The sequence below is a fragment of the Octodon degus genome, unplaced genomic scaffold, assembly GCF_000260255.1.
Source record: "Octodon degus isolate 3935 unplaced genomic scaffold, OctDeg1.0 scaffold00109, whole genome shotgun sequence".
Taxonomy (NCBI): domain Eukaryota; kingdom Metazoa; phylum Chordata; class Mammalia; order Rodentia; family Octodontidae; genus Octodon; species Octodon degus.
In genome coordinates this window covers 2616625-2634760 of record NW_004524685.1, presented here as the reverse complement: position 1 = coordinate 2634760, position 18136 = coordinate 2616625, and the positions used below count along the sequence as shown (strand labels likewise).

At 37.0% G+C, this 18136-nt stretch overlaps 1 protein-coding gene and 1 pseudogene across 2 annotated transcripts in view; one reads left to right on the top strand and one right to left on the bottom strand.

Moving 5' to 3' along the window:
* Positions 1 to 18136, top strand: part of Hs2st1 (heparan sulfate 2-O-sulfotransferase 1) — a 186280-nt gene that overhangs the window by 16390 nt on the left and 151754 nt on the right. The window lies entirely within an intron of this gene.
* Positions 6109 to 6518, bottom strand: LOC105743250 (annotated as a pseudogene).

The following is an 18136-nucleotide window of genomic DNA, read 5'->3' as shown; positions in this document are numbered from 1 at the left end:
TAAAATACTGTTAATATAACACCGAAAACACAAAAAAAAAAAAAAAGATAGTACACAACTAAAGGACAATTACAAAGGATACAACTATGCATAATGAAAATACCAAAAGAAGGAGAAATGAACCAAAGAAATACCCAAAGTAATAATGATGGAGAATTTTTCAAAACAGAGACACTAAGCCACAGATCATGCAACTCAGAGAAGATGAAGCAAGATAAACAGAAAAAAACCTGTATCTATGCACACAGAAATTATTTCTACTAGGGAATCCATATGAAAGAACTCTGCAAAGGAAATGGTTTTATTAATATGTAAAATAATAAAGGCTAATTTTTCATTTTTTCAAAGTATCCTTTTAATATTTTCACTATATTTTAAGCGTATTTTTACTATGACTATGAAAATAAAAATGATTTTGTATTTTTAAAAGATTTTGAACCTGATAAAGCATTTGAAAATATTTTAGTAACCACATTACTTAATGTATAACTTTCTCAGGGTAACAAGTTTGAAAAATATTTTCAAACCGGTTTATACCATATCAAAGTTATGTTGTTCAGAATTGTACTCAGAAGTATTTGAGAGGGCCAGGGAGATAGCTTAGTAGAATAAACTATCTATCTCAGCATACCCTACAGGTGGGACTGGCAAGGCAGGCTCTGGAGATCGAACCCCTGGCCCGTGAGCTATTTGACCGGCCCTAAAATACAAGTTTTAAATATTAACTGCCACCTTCAAAAAACTGATAGAAATTAGTAGTACAATCATTTCAGTGGTCTTGTATATATAAATATATGATTTTTTCCCCTTCCATTTTTCTTTTCTTTCCCTCATTCCAGTTGTTTATTCTTTTTGAGAGATTTTTTTTCCCTTTTACTATATCTATTGTGCCTTTCAGAAATTTATTTCCTCTTTCAGGTTCTTACACTAGGGAGATAATACAGTGTTAAGACATGTGGATCTGATTTATTTCACTTATGAGTATAGCCTCTAGTTGCATCTATTTACATGTGAAAGCCTCTAATACTTCTTTATAGCTGCACAGCTGTATCTTTGAAGACAGGTTAAAATCCTGCTGGTGTACTTGTTTTGCCTGTCTTTTTTTTTTTTTTTTTTTTAATTTACCTAATTACTGCTCTTTAAACATCCTGGGAAGCTTCTTAAGTTATCCTCTAATAATTCTGGAGCTCTGTTAATGCAAAGTGAGGGGAAGTGTTCTGCTATCCTGTGATTAGGTCTGTGTCAGTTACTGAGGCTGTTTAGACACTGACTTTTATGAGTGCTTTGATCCCCCTCTGGCCCCCTCCCCCTTCCCAACACTTATTTTGAGATAGGAAGGCTAGAAGGGCCTGGAGTTTGCTGTTCCCTTTCCAGCAAATTGGTTAGGCTCTGATAAAGTAGTTTATTTTGAGGTGTTACTGACAATAGAAATGCTTGGGCAGTTTCAAATAGCTGCTCTTCTCCCTCTGCTGGAAGCATGAGAGAATTTTTTAGGTAAGTCTCCAACAGAGCTACTTTGCCAAGGAATCTTCAATTGATTGGTAACATTAGGGTTATGCTACTTCTATTTCTTACAGCTTTGTATTCCTCACAACCCAGTAAGGCTCATCTTTATAGCAGTATTCTTTGTGGTCTTGATTATTTACTATTTCATATGAGCCTCAGAATTATTTTTTAAAAGGCATGAGGATTTAAAATTAGTATGATTATAATGATAGTTACAATATGTGTTATTCATTTATTTACTTATTTATTTTGGTACTGGGGATTGAACTGAAGACCTTACTTACACTTACCAGACAGGTACTTACGCTGCTGAGCTATCTCCTTGGCTCAGTGTTAAAATATTTGGACTTCACTTTGGAAATTTTTTTTTTACAGATCTTTTACGTTTGGGGATTTTATGACTTTTTTTTGTCTCATTACACAGATTTTTTTTTGGTGATACATATTTTCTGCATTTAATTCTTTTTTTTTTGAAATGACTTTAGATTGTGTGAATGATGTAGAGTTTCTGTGGCTCCTTCACCGAGCTTCTCCTGATAGCATATTATAAAGCCATAGCATTAAAATAAAATACAAGATATTGGTGCAATACTGTTGATTAAGCTATAGATCTTACTTGGATTTATTTCTTCAGTGTATGAACATACCCTTTTGTATGTATTTTTTGCTGCTGTTACTGGTGTGACCTGCACTCCCCTTTTCCCTCTGTCTTCCTTTCTGTTTCTCCTGTTCCCTCTTTTTTCTTCTCCCACTTTTTCATTCCCTTACAGAGGCATTTTTGCAAAGTGTAGCCACTAGTGAGAAACAAATGATGTCAGTAATTTAGTTAGGTGGATGTAGGTTAAGTGTAGTAGTTAAGACTGTCAGGGTCTTACTGTGTGAAGATCAAATGAATTGTAAAATAATAGAACCTTATTTGAAATAGGCCTCGAAGAACATTTTACTCATCTTCCTCTACTATGTAGGAATGCCTTTTCTTCTTTTTTCTTTTTTGCATGTTACTTGGGGGAAAGGGTTCCATTTTTTATTCCTGGATATACCACCTTTAACACTTGTTAAAATGTGTCACTCTTATTTTTGTTCTTGTCACATTGCCTTTATCACGTATTTTCTTGAAAATAGGACTGGGTCTTACATTTTTTCTCCAAGTGACTCAATAGAAGTTATTTTCAGGAGCTGTCTTATTCATGCACAACAATCTACGTTTATTCATTTATTCACATACAAAAATCTACATTTATTCAAAAACGGTCATGCTATCTTTTGGAACATCATCGTAACTCCAAATTAATGAATTTCTTCAGCCTGAATTTCTTGCAACTCCATTTTCTGCAGAACCATTGACTCCAACCTCAGTAAAGCCACTTAAATGAGCACTTCTTGTCCATATATCCTACTCATAGTGTATGGGCAACACAACTGCCCTTGGGTGTATCCCATGAATTCTTTACCCAAGTCCCCAACTTCTTGCAGGCTGTGCTTCACAAGTTTCTATTAAATCAAATGTAAATTGAAGACTTACAATACAGGTGTGGCAACAAAAGTGATAACAGTTAAGAATGATGGTTCACACTAAATTGATGAGAAACTGTAGGCACTAAAATTCAGAAAATTTTCTTTGTATTCTGAAGGTTGAAATTAGACGTAGCTACATCTGTTTGTTAGCAAAATGAACGCTTTTCATGCATTGTGTCTGTACGCAGATAGATAATTTGGCGGTAAGCCTGGAGTTTATTCATTTATCTGTCATCCAAGGCACCCGCTTGCGTATTTATTAATACTTAATTATAATTTACAGTATTTAAGTATTAATGTCAGTATTACTTGTATTGTATTAATGTTATTTTATAATTCAGTGCATCATGTATTGCAACAGACATAGTAAATATGACTCCACAGCTGAGGATCTAAACTCTGGCTTATTTTGGGGTAGAGATTTATATTATGAGCATCCTTGTCAGATGGTTAGAGCTTGTTTTCAAGAATATACAATAGCTCATGTATCTTTCAAAAACTGAACTAACCAAGAATGTAGAGAAAACTCAAACACTTTTGTTGGAACATTCAATTAATACATTCATTTGGAAAACATACTGGAGGTTTCTCAAATTTTTTTAATTTTTAAATTTTTTTTATTTTAGGGAAGGGTCTACATGGTGTTCAGGGTATCACTACTAGATCGGCCTCATAGTGATCCATCTATTTACAGTCTCTCAAGAACTGGGATTACAGGTGTGCGCCACCACACCCAGTCTCAATCGCCATCTCAGTGCACCTTGGGGGTGGGGCCGGCGCGGTTTCTCAGAATATTTTTTATTTTATTGAGAAACAAATATCAGTGAGACAGTTTCAAAGCTGATTAGTAGGACAGTTTCAATAATTAATACATAGTACGTTGTTATCTTCTTAGTGGTTATCCATAGTACAAGAAGGAGAAAGGATATCCTGTCCAAATATTATCAGTACAAATCTTTCTTCTCGTTGAATTAAGCAAAAGTAGCTGTATATCTATCCTAACTATTCTGTATATACAAATACAAATGGTCCTTCCTTTGTATCCCCTCTTTTTGTTTAGTCCTGTCAGAGATGGGTATTCCATTGGCATCTAAATACTGTAGGTGTGTGAATTCAGCAAAACAATCCAACACAGTCCAGCAGTCCACAATAGTAGTGGGTTGGGGCTGGAGAGATGGCTCAGTGGTCTAAAGCACTTACTTAGAACAAGCTTAGCAAGGCATCAGGGACCGCGGTTCAATCCCCCAGCACCACATGCCAGCCAGCCCTGCCCCCTGGTGGGCTGAGCTGGCCACACACACACCACACACACACACTCTCTCTCTCTCTCTCTCTCAAATAAATAAAAAACAAAAAACAAAAAACAATAGTAGTGGGTTATCCACAGAAGTTGTTGACCTGAGCCTTTCACAGCTCAGCATATTAATATGGCTTTACTTTATATACCTCATTTTTATACTTTTCATCTGGATGGTTAAGACCAAGATAAAGCAAGACCTATATAGCAAGAAATGTAACTTTTGTATCTGATAAGGTCAGTCAAGTACTGTCAGGATTTATCCTGTAACCTTGTACTGCACTTTGTAGATCCTTTGTCAGTGTCAGCTATATGGATGAGTCATGGTCATTGCTTGACCAATTTGCTCTCTGTGAAAGCCTGAGAGAATGTTTTCTCTCCATGTGACTCTCCTTAGGCACATTCTACATCATTGATTGCATTCCTCTGTGGCTCCATAATCTCCTTGATCAGAAAATTTGGGGCACAACTGAGTTATATGATGTTATAGTACAGGTTCTCCTATGTCCTGAGTCTTCACTGACCTTGAAAGGCTAGGGCCAAAATGTTGGCTGACCTTGCAGCCCTTCCTTTTCTCCAATTTTTGATCTGCAAACAGGTTGTTAACCCTCCAGAAGAGAAGCTTATTATTAACCTGCAATATACGCAGATCGGTTTACCCTATTTGTCTAAATATCAAACATCTTAGGCATAACATGGAACAAGTATTTTCCATCAAGTGTTGATACGTTAAACTTTTAAGTCCCTACAGAATATGAAGAAAAAAATAATTTCAAAAAGTAGGAATAAACATTTCCATATTTTTACATAGCAATTTAGAAATCTAACCATATACAGCATTATAGCAGGACAGTCCTGTGACACTTTTTTTCCTTGTGTCTTTTTCATTTATTACCCTTTATTTAAAACAAAAATGAAAACTTTTACTTGAGAGACAGTATGGTAATAATTGGTATGTCATGATAAGAAATACGTATAAGACCAGAATGACTGGCATTCCAAGCATGACCCTTCTATTACACATTGCTATCTTAAGTGCAGTTGCTTGGTTCACACGTATCAGCATTTATAGTTAGGGTGAGAATCCTACCAATTAACTGCTAGTTTCAAAAACCTGCTGATGTTTCTCAGGATCATTGCCTTACCCACCTTGGGCGTATACATGTATGGCTTTGCTCCTGTCATGTTTCCCAGCTTTTCTCCTTGCCCTCTCATTGTCCAATCCTCAAGTTCTTGCTTTCCTTTTAATTGTGTTATTCCTTCCTTTCTTTTTTTTCTTTTTTTTTTTTTTTTCTTTTTTAACAAATCACCAGCATTTATTTCCTAGGGGCTAAGTCACTTATTTTGGTAGAAAGGGCAAAGGGTTACTCTGTTAGTTTTGGGCCCAAATTCCTTGCCTATATATGGGTCTGTGAAGTTCCATGAGGGAACCTCAGAGCTACGTAGATGGTTAGAGTTGAGCTTAAAATGGCTTTCCTAAAAAACGAAACAAAACAAAAAACCAAAAAGTGAATTGATTATCAGTTCCCGCACTCTATGTTGAAAAAAAGGTTTAAAGTTTTTAAAAAGTTCAAAAATGTTTTTTTAAAAAAAGGGGTCATAAGGTCTTGACCTGGAAGGCTGGGGATGGAAAGGAGGGTTGGTGCTGGGACATGGTCCCTGTGCAGGTGGCCCACAGAGTGGTGTCCCCTTGTGGGCTGCTCACCTGGTAGGCAGGCCCTAGCCCGAGCCCTGTGCCAGCTGAATAAATAATATCCTGTGCTTATAGTGTCTTGGGCACGGAGAGAAGACAGTGGGAACGTGAAGCCTGTGGGTGTGGGCAGAGGGCTTCCCAGGTTAGGGGCCACAGAGGCCTCTCACTCTGGCCTGCGACATGGGCTCAGAAAGGAGGCTGCTGGGCTTGTGCCCAGGTTCCCATTCTGGCAGGGAGCAGCAGGTCTCTCTTCCGGCCTCCAGGACAAAGTCAGACACAAGAGGAGGTGGCCCCACTGCTGCTCTCAGGCTGGTTGCTGGCTTCCTTGTTCATAGCACTTGCCTCTGCCTGTCCTTCTGCCCCCTCAAGGGCCAGCTCGCCCATGTCTCCAGCCAGCTTCTGCACACTCATGGCCTCCGAGTTGCCCTGGATGTCAGGGACCGCGTTCCAATGGCCTGTTCAGTCACAGGAGATAAAGTCTGATTAGGAGGGCTCAACCTCCATCATGTCTGTCACATTGCTGTCAGGCCTGGTTTAATTTCTTTTTTCTGCTTGCATCTCTTCAAATTTTCCACTCTTGACTCATCAATGTGGAAATTAGGAGCAAAGTTCCTCAAAGTCCAGATGTCCTTGTCACGAGTGGAGGTAAAGTTAAGAAATCAGGATTCAAGATGAGTAGTCTAAACAGGCGGTGCGGCCTCAGTCTCTCCTGGTCTTTCCCTCTCTCTGAGTGTCTCCTGCTGTCTCGCCTCCTCTCCTTCTCACTGAGCCGGGTGCAGCTGAAAAAATGTGTATTCAGCTGTGTTTGGGTGGAACACTCTGTATATGTCTACCAAATCCATTTGTTCCAAGCTTTAGTTCAGTTCTGCTACTTCTTTGCTAATTTTTTGTCTGGTTGATCTATCTTTTTGTGATAAGGGGGTGTTAAGGTCTCCTGTTAAGATTGTGGTATTGGATATTAGATTTTTCATGTCCATGAAGATTTGTCTTATATAGTTGGGTGCTCCCGTGTTTGGTGCATAGATATTTATGAGTGTTACCTCTTCCTCTTGAATTTTCCCCTAACCAGTGTATAGTGGCCTTCTTTATTTCGCTTGATCATTCTTGGCTTGAAGTTGAGACTGATGATAGGATTGCTACCCTTGCTTTTTTCTGAGGTGCTGGGCCTGTAGTATTGTTCCATCCTTTGACTTTCAGCCTATGAATGTCTTTATGAGTTAAATGTGTTTCTTGTATACAGCATATTGTTGGATTTTGTTTCCTAATCCATGGTGCCAGTCTATTTCTCTTAATTGGTGAATTGAGTCCATTTACATTGATGGTTAGAATTGAGATGTATTGACTTACGGTTGCCATGTTATTTACCTGTTATCGTTTACTCCTTTTTCTTTTGTGTTTAATTGCTTACCCTATTTAGTTGGTTACTTCTGATCTCATTCATGGAGTTCTGATCGTTTTGGTCTCTCTCTAGAACATCTTTCAGTAGCCTGTGTAAGGTTGGCTTTGTCATCGCGAAATTTTTTAGCTGTTCTTTGTCATGGAAGTATTTCACTTCTCCATCAAACTTCAAAGAGAGTTTTGCAGGGTATAGTAGTCTGGGCTGAAATCTGTTTTCATAGAGGACTTGAAGTACTCTGCTCCATGCTCTTCTTGCCTTCATGGTTTGTGAAGAGAAGTTGGCCGTAATTCTGATGGGTTTTCTTTTGAATGTGATCTGCTTATTTTCTCTAGCAGCTTTCAGTATATTGTTCTTGTGCTGGATTTCTGGAATCTTGACTATTATATGTCTTGGTATGTTTTTAATTGGGTTGAAGTTATTTAGTGTTCTGTTACCTAAATGTCAGATTGTTTTCTCATATTTGGGAAGTTTTCTTCTATTACTTGTGCCTATAGTCTTTTTGTATCATTTGTATTGACTCCTTCTTTCTCATTGAGCCTATTAGTCTCACATTGTTCATCTTTGCATCGTCTTGCATGTGATGAATTATTTTTTCCTGCATTCTATTTGTTTTTAAGAGATCTTTTCTTACTTTTTCACTAGCTGCACCAGCGTCTTCAAGATCTGAAATTCTTATCTTCACTTTCATTCAAACGGTTTTTCAGGCTTATGATTGAGATTTTAAGTTCCTCCACATCTCTTTGACTCTGCTTCATGTGATCTATTTTGATCTATTTCTTTCTTGTATTGCTCATTCAAAGAATCCATCATTTTTCTAATCTCTATTTTTGTTTCAATGTCTTCTTTAGAAGCAGTTATTCTTTTGCTGCAGAGTTTTTTTCAGATTGGGTTTCCTTCATATGTTTATGAACTTGATTGTTTACTTTAGATGCTATGAATTCAGAGATTTCTTTTTTTATTTTAGAAAATAATTCTGCTCTGAGTTTCTCTATACCTTTGTGTTGTTGCTTATATACTTTTGATGCTATTAATTCATACATTTCAGCTGAGCTAGTGTCCTCTGCACTTGTTCTGGGTGGGCATTGGGTTTCCTTCATATGTTTCTGTATTTGATTCTTTACTTCAGGTGATATGAGTTCAGATATTTTTTTTTTTCTCCAGAAATTAATTCTACTCTGATTTCCTCTATACCTTTCTGCATTTGTTCCTTTACTCCTGACACTGTTAATTCTTACATTTCAGATGAGCTAGTGTCCTCTGCACTTATTCTGGTTTTGCTCGAGGTCTGAGATTGCATTTTGCTCCTTGTCTTTATCATTTCATACAGCACTGACCTCTGGCTTTTGGTGTAGAGCTTTGGTGCGGTTATAACCTTAGCACCTACTGAAATTCAGGTACGGATACACCAAGTTCTAGTTCATGTAGTTGTGCCTGGCTTCGGTCTGCTACTGTTTCCAGCTCCTTCCTGCTGCTTCCCTTGGAGGTGAGCCTGCTGTGTCCCTCTGGCAAGATTAGTTGCATGGTTTTGACCGTAGTCTCACTGCAGGGACTTCAGCTGCAGAGTTCCACCCCAAGCCTGTATGCCTGGGCTGGGCTAGGTCTGGAAGGGTACGGTGGGTGCAGCAGAGCGCAGAAACTCTCCCACACACTCACCAGGCCTGGGCTTTGGTGGGTCTGCAGGGCTCCCAAGAGTGTGGTGGAAGTTCTCACTCACAGGACGGGCTTTGACTGGCTCTGGAGCAGCGGGGGTGGTCTGGCGAATATGAGGAAAGGTCTCATGCTGCGGGCATGGGCTTGGTTCAGTGGGTGCAGGACAGCGCAGAAGCTCTCCCACACACTTGCATGGCCTGGGTTTGGGTGGGTAAAAAATACTAAAAAAATAAAAAATACAATCCTACTACTAGATATATATTCAAGGAAAATAAGAGATACCTGCATTTATGTGTTCATTTCAGTACTATTCAAAATAGCTAAAACATGTTATTGACCTAGAGGCCCATCAGTGGATGAATAGTTAATGTGATAAAGGGGTAATACTTCAAGATGGCAGAAGACAGTAAAAGCAGAAAGGGGAGGGGAGCCGGGGAGATGACTCAGTAGAATAAGCGCTTCCCTTGTAAGTGCAAGGGCCTCAGTTCAATTCCCAGTTCCACAAAAAAAAAAAAAAAAAAAAGAGGGAAGAACAAGTCTCTCTTCCTCCTTTGTACTGTAAGCAGACTGCCACTCCCTAGGGCAGGTATAGCACTCATACCATCATCCTTCTTTTGCAAAGGATGAGGATGTTTGCAAAGTGAGGACCCTGGCCCCCTGTTCAGTTGCTTAGTTAAATTTCTAAACTTCTCAAGTGGATACACTGTAATGGTATCAACCATTACAGAAGTGTTGGCCATAGGGTGCATAATTATAATTTGGAGGAAAAACAACCTAGAAAGTAGAATAGGCACATATATGGAGACAAAAAGTAGGTAAGTGATTACTTGAGATTTAAGAGTACAGTATAGGGAAGAAGATAGATGATGGAAGGGGAAAGGAATAATTGATAATGACTTTATGATTATGGAATTACTTTCATGGGCAATCAGTGGTCTGTATAACTTAGGTGGAGCACTTAATCTGGCATGCAGAAGGATCCATGCTTATTTCCAGCAGTCCCCCTCCTGGATTATGAGTGATAGTTGTGCAACTTACTGAATATACTAAAAAGCATTAAATCGTACACTTTACTGAGTAAATTGTATATGTGAATTACAACTCAATAAATGTGTTTTAAAAATTAAATTGTCTATTGATGTAGGTATGAGCTCATTATGTAAAAAGAAACCTTTGAGCTAATTGCATTACCTTTTGATACCATTTTTTTTTTTTTTTTTCACCTTCCTGAGTCTTTTTTGGCTGGCGTAGCCCACCCTGAGGGTGGGTCCTGGCATAGCATGTGATGCTGGGGATTGAACTATGGTCTCTTCTTCCTGCCTAAGCTTGCCTACATAGGCGCTTTAGACTGCTGAGCTATCTCACTGGCCCCTTCACCTTCTTGAGTCTTAATGTCACTAATTTAGGTTAGGTAAAATCTGTGAAACTGCATTTGCATTTCTAGAGCCTAACTATATTATAAACTTTTTAATATGTATTATGTATTTTTGACATTGATATAATGTGTACTCAGACAGTAATCATTCTGAAATCTAACTAGATCAGAGGAGGTGAACCTGTGGCATGCCTGCTATAGTGGGCTGTTTGTTACCGTTGAATGTTCTAAAACGTTCGCCATCACTGAAATGGGTCATTTGTTAAGTGTGTTTAGCTTGTGTGCCTTGCATTCATCTGTTAATGTAACGCTGGCACTCTTAAGGTCTTTGGCAGGGCAAGGTAAGCTTAGATACTATTTCTTGTCAGAGGAAAGGCTCTCTGTTAGAACAGCATGTGTAACTGTAGTTATTTTTTATTTTTTATTTTTTTAAACTGCAGTTATGTTTTATCTTTGGAAATGGAACTTTCCTTAGAGGGCCTATGTTAATGAGAAGTTGAGTTAACTTATTTTGAAAGTAAAGTGTACATAGACTTTTCTGTATGGGAATGAGGCAAGTTTTTAGACTTCATTAAAGCACTTTGCCTATTTTTAAAATGTTTTCTTTCCCAATACTGCCTGTCTTAGTTACTCTTCTTTTGTTTCATACCTGACACCCAAAATGAAGGAAGGGAAGGTTTATTTAGCTCACAGTTACTGGAGGTTTCAGTCTTTATTCAGCTGGGTCCAAGGCAAGAGCTGCACATAGCAGAAAGCAACCTTTCATGGCGGTGGCAAAGAGCAAGAGCACAAAGGAAGGAGTAGCAGCAGTTTGCAACTAGCTTCTCTTCCCACCCAACATTGTAATGCACATTACCTGCCCCAGGGCAGGGGCAGCATCCACACCTACAATAATCACAAACTCCAGAAGGCACCCCATGATTGTATGAGGCTTTGGGGGAACACCTATACACAAACCATGACACTGCCCCTTCAGCTCTTTTATTCCTGGTTTTTTATGTTTGCTGTCCTTTGACAACATATTGATTGGTTGATTGAAAGCATGGAGTCACTACATAGTTTTGGGGATAGTGTAGTTATGAAAAATAGGGTGATAAATGTTCATATGCTATGACTTTTTGGCTTTGATGCAATAGATTGGTGAATAAAGGAGTAAACGTATTCCTGTTGTGAGCAGCAAATACAAGTGTTCTATTTTCTTTTTTTGCCTCATTTAGCCAGTTACAGTTCAGTGACTGAGTGTGTTTACTACAGTGTCCTCAAAAGTGAGTACTTAAGTGTGGGTAACTGATTAGTACTCACTAGGGTTGGATGGATTAATTGATTCTTAGCCTATGAAATATTCAAACAATGTAAATGCACACTACTATTATGATAAAGGAAATGCTTTTTTCAAAAATTCAACGGTAGAACTTCCCTACAGGAAAGGCAGGAGATGAGTTTATTAATGTCTTTGATTCTGAATACTAATTAGTAATGGGACATATATATGCTTAACTGTTTTTAAAATAAAGTTGTAAAGTATTTGTATAAAAATTGATTTTAAATTCCTTGACACATCAGGTGTGTTGGAAAGCTTTTTAAAGTTTGCTCTCTGCTGGTGTTTTTTTTTTTTTTTTTGGCAGAACCAGGGATTGAACTCAGGCCCTTGAGTTTGCCAGGGAAGCGCTTATTCCACTGAGCCATCTCCCTGGCCCCATTGGGTGGTGTTTTTTATTGATAGGGACAAATGATTTTTGTCATTACCATTTAGACTTTTTATTTTTGCCAAGGGTAAGAGTTAAATGTAAGTCCAGTGGAAAAAAATTTCATCTCACATTTAAGTCAAGGTGTAGACCATTGCAGCTAGGTACAGTGAGTACTACAGAAGTACAAAAGATTTTTTTTTTTTTTTTTGGTAGGGGGGTGATTGAACTTGGGACCTTGCACTTGCCAGGCAGATGCTTATGCCGCTGAGCTACATTCTCGGCCCTGTAGAAGATATTTCTGTTTCTCCCTTGTTCTTGTAGTTTACCTGTTGTCTGATCAGTTTCCTCAAGTTTATTTCACTGAAATTAATTTAGTTGTTACTTTAAATTTTGTTAGGATCACTTGGAAAAAAGTTTTGTTGTCCATAAACAAAACAAAGGGAGTGGTTTAAAAGTTTTGTTTTTTTTTTAAACTCCATATCTTGCATGTGTTTATATTTTTTTAAATACCAAATTGCATTTCTTTTTTTTTTTTTTAGGTTTCTCAGCCTTGGTTTACCTTCACAAGGTTTCAGAAACATTGGTGCATGGGTTCCCATGCCCTAAAGATTGACTTGATTGGTTTGAGGTGTGGCCTGAGGTCAGTTCACTAGGTGAATCTTCTGTGCATGTGGAGTGGAAAACCTCTGTTTTAGACACTTTACACTGAATTACACTAGAAGACTCTCATGTCTCAGTTTTTTTTCTTAAGTTAGCTTCTAAAAGTAATGTATCACAGGTATCAAATGATATTTTTGCACTTACTTTATCTTAAATTGATCCTGAATACTACATTGACTTTTGAAAATTTTTACTACATTAGACTCAAAAGACCAAAGCCTCAGTGATTAACTGCTTTATAATGAGTTATCATTTCCTTCCCAATATAAGGAGAAATAACAAACTAGGTAAAGAATTACTGTTTTCTTTAGTTAGGTCAGTAACTTACAATTTTTTTGGAGACTAAATATGAATGCTGATCAGTCCATTTTCTGCTGGCAATATATTCATACTATTTTTTGTAAGTATCATATACCTACTAATACTTTGTTGCTCTTTCAGAACTGAGATTTTTTAAGTTTTATATATATGTTATTAAAATAGATTATTCATTCTGATGTTTAATTACTGTTTGCTAAAGCTGCATATTCAGTAGTTTCTTTAGGTGGATTCCTGTGCTGTTTTGAAATTCAAAGGGCTATTGTAGGAAGTTCAGTTAGATTGTAAACTGATACTTAGTGTTCTTCTCAGAATAACAGATTTTGGTTGGAGAGAGTATGGTAGCACCCCTAATTTCAGCACTTTGGGTGTGGGGAAATTAAATCAAAATTATCAGGTGACTTTGAAACATGGTGAGTATTTAAAAACACATTGGAACATTAGAAAATTGCTTATGAACAATTAAATAAAGACATATGCTCTAAACATCTGTAATATACTATAAACTGGAAAAAATATAGTAAAGATAATTTTAGGGACAGTGCCATAAATGTTACTGATCAAGGCCAATTCTTGGTAAAATTACACTGTTGGCTCATACTTGGTGCTTACCTGTTTTCTGGCACGTCTCTGACTCTTGTCTCTAATGCTCCAATGCTGGCTCTCTCAGGCACCTCGTATACTACCTGGATTTGTCTTTCTCTGAAATATATATAATACTTCCAAATACTTCTCCTTTGACCAAAATTTTTGTTAGCTGTGGAGTTTCCACTCTGGGGAATGAATAAATTGGTGAGTTGAGAAATAAACAAAGTAATTTACACCCCTGCCTCATTATGTGTGTACTATAAACCTATGTACCTGTGACATAATTATAATAAAACACAGATACATAAACTCCCTTGATACTCAACTCTAAGCCTGTTTGCCTTCTTCCCCCACACAGGTAACTGCTGTGTGGAGTTATCTTTTTCAGAAATATTTTCAGAAACCAAATTAGTATCTTTTTAAAATTTATTTTTGTTTTTAGTACATTATGTACAGGGTCTTACTACACAGATCAGACTCATGTGATTCTTCTGTTTTCAGCTTCCCAAGCGCTGGCATTATCATTGTCTCAGTGCACCCTGGGGGAGGGGCTGGCATGGCACACCGGGGATAGAATCCTGGTCCCTGCATCTGCCTAAGCAGGCACTTTAATCCATTGAACTATCTGGCTGGCCCTAGCCAAATTAGTATCTTAATAAATTAAAGTAAGTTAAGTTGGGAGTGAAGTCTTGCCATATGCAACGTAATAATGAAGCACTGAATTAGGTCAGTGTGACTATAGTTCTCAGGTAATGCCATTAGAGGTATCACTAGAACTTTTATAACCAACCTGCATCACTTCTAGTGTTCATAGGAGGGAACATATAGGTGTGCACTGAGCCAGCAATTGAGTCCAGATGTGGTTGTGCACACCTGTAATCCCAGTGCTGGCAAGGTTGAAAGTAGAAGGATCATTACGAGTGAGCTGTATAGTGAGACCCTGTAGCCAATACATAAATGGAAAAAAAATTAATGCACTATTATTTCGATTACTTTTCTCTTGTTGAGACAAAATATCTGACACCCAGAATTAAGGAAAGAAAGGATTATTTAGCTGACAGTTTATGGAGGTGTTAGTCCATAGTCAGTGGCTCCAAGGCAGAGTGCCACATGGCAGAGGGCAGCAGTTCATGGTAGCAGAAAATAACAAATAGCAAGAGCAAAAAGGCAGGAGCAGAAGCAGCAGCAGCGGAGAGCAGGCCTCTCTCTGTCCCTTATATTGCATCCAGACTACCTGCAGGTAGCACTCACCCGTAATCCCAGCACTAGATCATTTATTAATCACAAACTCTAGAAGCTTGCCCCAGTGACTGCACGAGGCTTTTGGTGGAGGGCAACTAGACACAAACCATAACAATTTTAGATGAATTTATGTGGTTCTAGTCTTTCTAAATATATTCTTGAGATCTCTGCTACAATTATATGGTAATTCCATTGAAACATTTCTCAAAAAGGTTTGACTAGGTAGTCATAGGTATGTTTAAATGAGAGAACAGCATAATGTGTAAAAGTAGGACTAGAGAAGTTATCAAATCATAGATACTACAGGTTAAATATTCCTTATCCAGATGTTTGGAATCAGAAGCGCTTTGGATTTTGCTTTTGGGAATAGTTGCATACATACAATGTGATAACTTGGAAATAAAGCGCAACTCCAACACAGAATTTATTTGCATGTCATACATACCTTATACACATTGCCTGAAGGTAATTTTATACAGTATTTTTTAGTGTACCTACACTTTGACTATGACAGGTCACTTAAAGTCAAGTGTGGGATTTTACACTTCTGTCATGTTAGTGCTCAAAAAGTTGCTTACTTTGGATCATTTCAGATTTTGGATTTTCAGATAAGGAATACTTGTACTTCTCTTGCCATATTAATTTTTAAAGATTGCGTTTATGCTACCAGTACAATTGGCTATCTGTATCCACAAGATTTGCATTCACGGATTGAAACAATCAGGCTCAAGATATTGGGGTGGGTTGTATCTGTACTGTACATACAGACTTATTTTTCTTATTTTCTAAATAATGCAGTAAATAACTTTATGTAGCATGTATGTCTTATAGTAATATAGAGCTTATAGTATATGGGAGAATGCAAGTACATTATATGCAAATACTATGCTCTTTTTATGGGGCATTAATATCTATGGATTTTGATAGCAGAGAGGGACCTGGAGGGACCAGGAATAGGTCTTCACTGGATACCAAGCGAATAACTGTGTATACATTTAGGTGGAAAACTTCTAAAGAATGATGTTAATAAATATTTTCAAATGGAAGTTACCTAAATGTATACTGCCCAAAATAGTAGTCACTAAAATTCTGTTCTTTGGGCCTCCTAGTCACATTTCAAGTGTACAGTAGCCACATACGCCTAGTGGGACTTAAAAAACTTTTGCAGAACGTTATTTTGGACAGTGTTCTAAACTAATGATTTTCATCATTTCCCCCAGTTGTTAGACTTTGTTTCAAAATTTTAAACCAAGTCCCATGAAAAAGGTATAAAATTTAATGTGTTGTTCAAGAGATAAAGAATCCATTCCCTTTAACCTTTTCTATGCCCACACAACACAGCCATATTGGAAAGTGATCATTTGCTCTTTTCTTTAACCACTAATAAATGCAGAAACAATATCGAAATAGAAAATCCATAAATAGAATATATATTATAAACTATTTGATTCAAGTAAAATGCCAAAACCAAAGGATGAAAGATTGGGACGGAATTTGAGGAAGTCTGACCAGTTAAACCAAATTATCAAACTTGATATTATAGAATAGAATAACATTGTATTCCTTGATGTGATGTTCTGAAAAATACAAAAATACGGTAAGTGAAAAAATACATTGAACACACCTAGCCTACTAGATATCATAGTTTAGCAACACAGTAGGTGTACTGTAGAATAAGCATTGGTTACCCTTGTCGTTTCATGACTGAATGGGAGTTGAAGCTCTACCACTGCACAGCATCTGGAGAGAATGTTTCATGGCATTTTGCTAGCCTAGCACTAGATCAGAATTCAAAATTTGAAGTATGAGTTTTGCTTATTATGACTTTTGCACCATTTTAAAAATGGAAGATCTGAATTAAAGTTATTATACTCAAGTTTAGTAGGGTAGGATTGACTTTTAGTAGGGTGCTACCAAGAAGACTTCCATGAGGTGATTGGTACATTCCCATTGTATATTATTCTGCCTGAGATTTGTACCACTAGGTTTCTTTAGACTTTCTTTAGACTTTGAGTAGCATTTTCTTGCTAGTTATACACACAGAGCCTTGCTAGTTGAATTTAAAAAGTTAGGGGTTATTTTCAGTAACCACAAAGAACTTCTCACCCTTGAATTTTTTTTTTTTCACCATAAAAATACATTTTGTACTTAACATTGAAATCATTCACAGTTTTGTCATTTGAAATTCCAGATGGTGATGCTGTGAAGAGATCTGTCACATTTTCTCCTTCTGGTCTGAAAGGGTTATGTTAACCTAAATTAATAAGTGAGTTGTAAATTAATTATCAGTATGTGCAGAGTGAATTTTTAGGTAATATATAAATTTCTGAACAGTTTTATTTTTTAAAATAAATTTTGTCATTTAAAAAGTAGTGGCAGGTTTGGGGCTATAACTCAGTGGTAGAGTGCTTATCTAGCCTATGTAGCAACTTGGGTTCAGTCCTCAGCACTGCAAAAATAACAGAAACCCACACAGACAAAACAAAAACTGGAATGGCAGATTACTGAAGAAAAAAAGTCTGATTTTTATTTAATGTCTTTATATGGATTATATTAGTTTGATAATTTTATCCTTTTAAACCCTTGTAAGGATAATATTAGTCATCTTATTCTACAGACAAACATGACTTCCATAGGATACATAGCCCCTTATCACACATCTAGTAGATGATGGACTCAAGATTTAACTTTGGCAGCCTTAACTACTGTGCTGTGCCTCTTGAACTGTGTAGAATAAACACTTGCAACATGTTATATTCCATCTTTATCCTAAGAGTGAATTGACAAGATGCCTGTTCTTTATTTTGCTTCTCTTTTCATATCCAAATCTTGTTTTTGCTTGTTTTATACTGATAAATGCAGAGTAAATAAAACTAGTGTTAGAATGTAACTTTAGATGATCAAATTTTCTATCGTTTCTGTGTGATCATAAACAAATTGCTCTTTTGAGCTTTTAAAGAATCTGTAGTTACTAATAAAAGGGTAAATAATATACATAGGCTTATAGGAACGATTACACAGATCCTAGTTTTTAAATTTTGGGGGCCATTGCCTGGAAGATAAGAGGTTAAAAAAAGGCAACTACTCTTTTTACACATGAACATTCTATATATTTTTCATATTTTTATCTAAAGAGCTAAATAATTTGTTTTATGACCTATCAAATATTTAAGAAAATAATTATGCCAGTTCTGTATAATTCTTC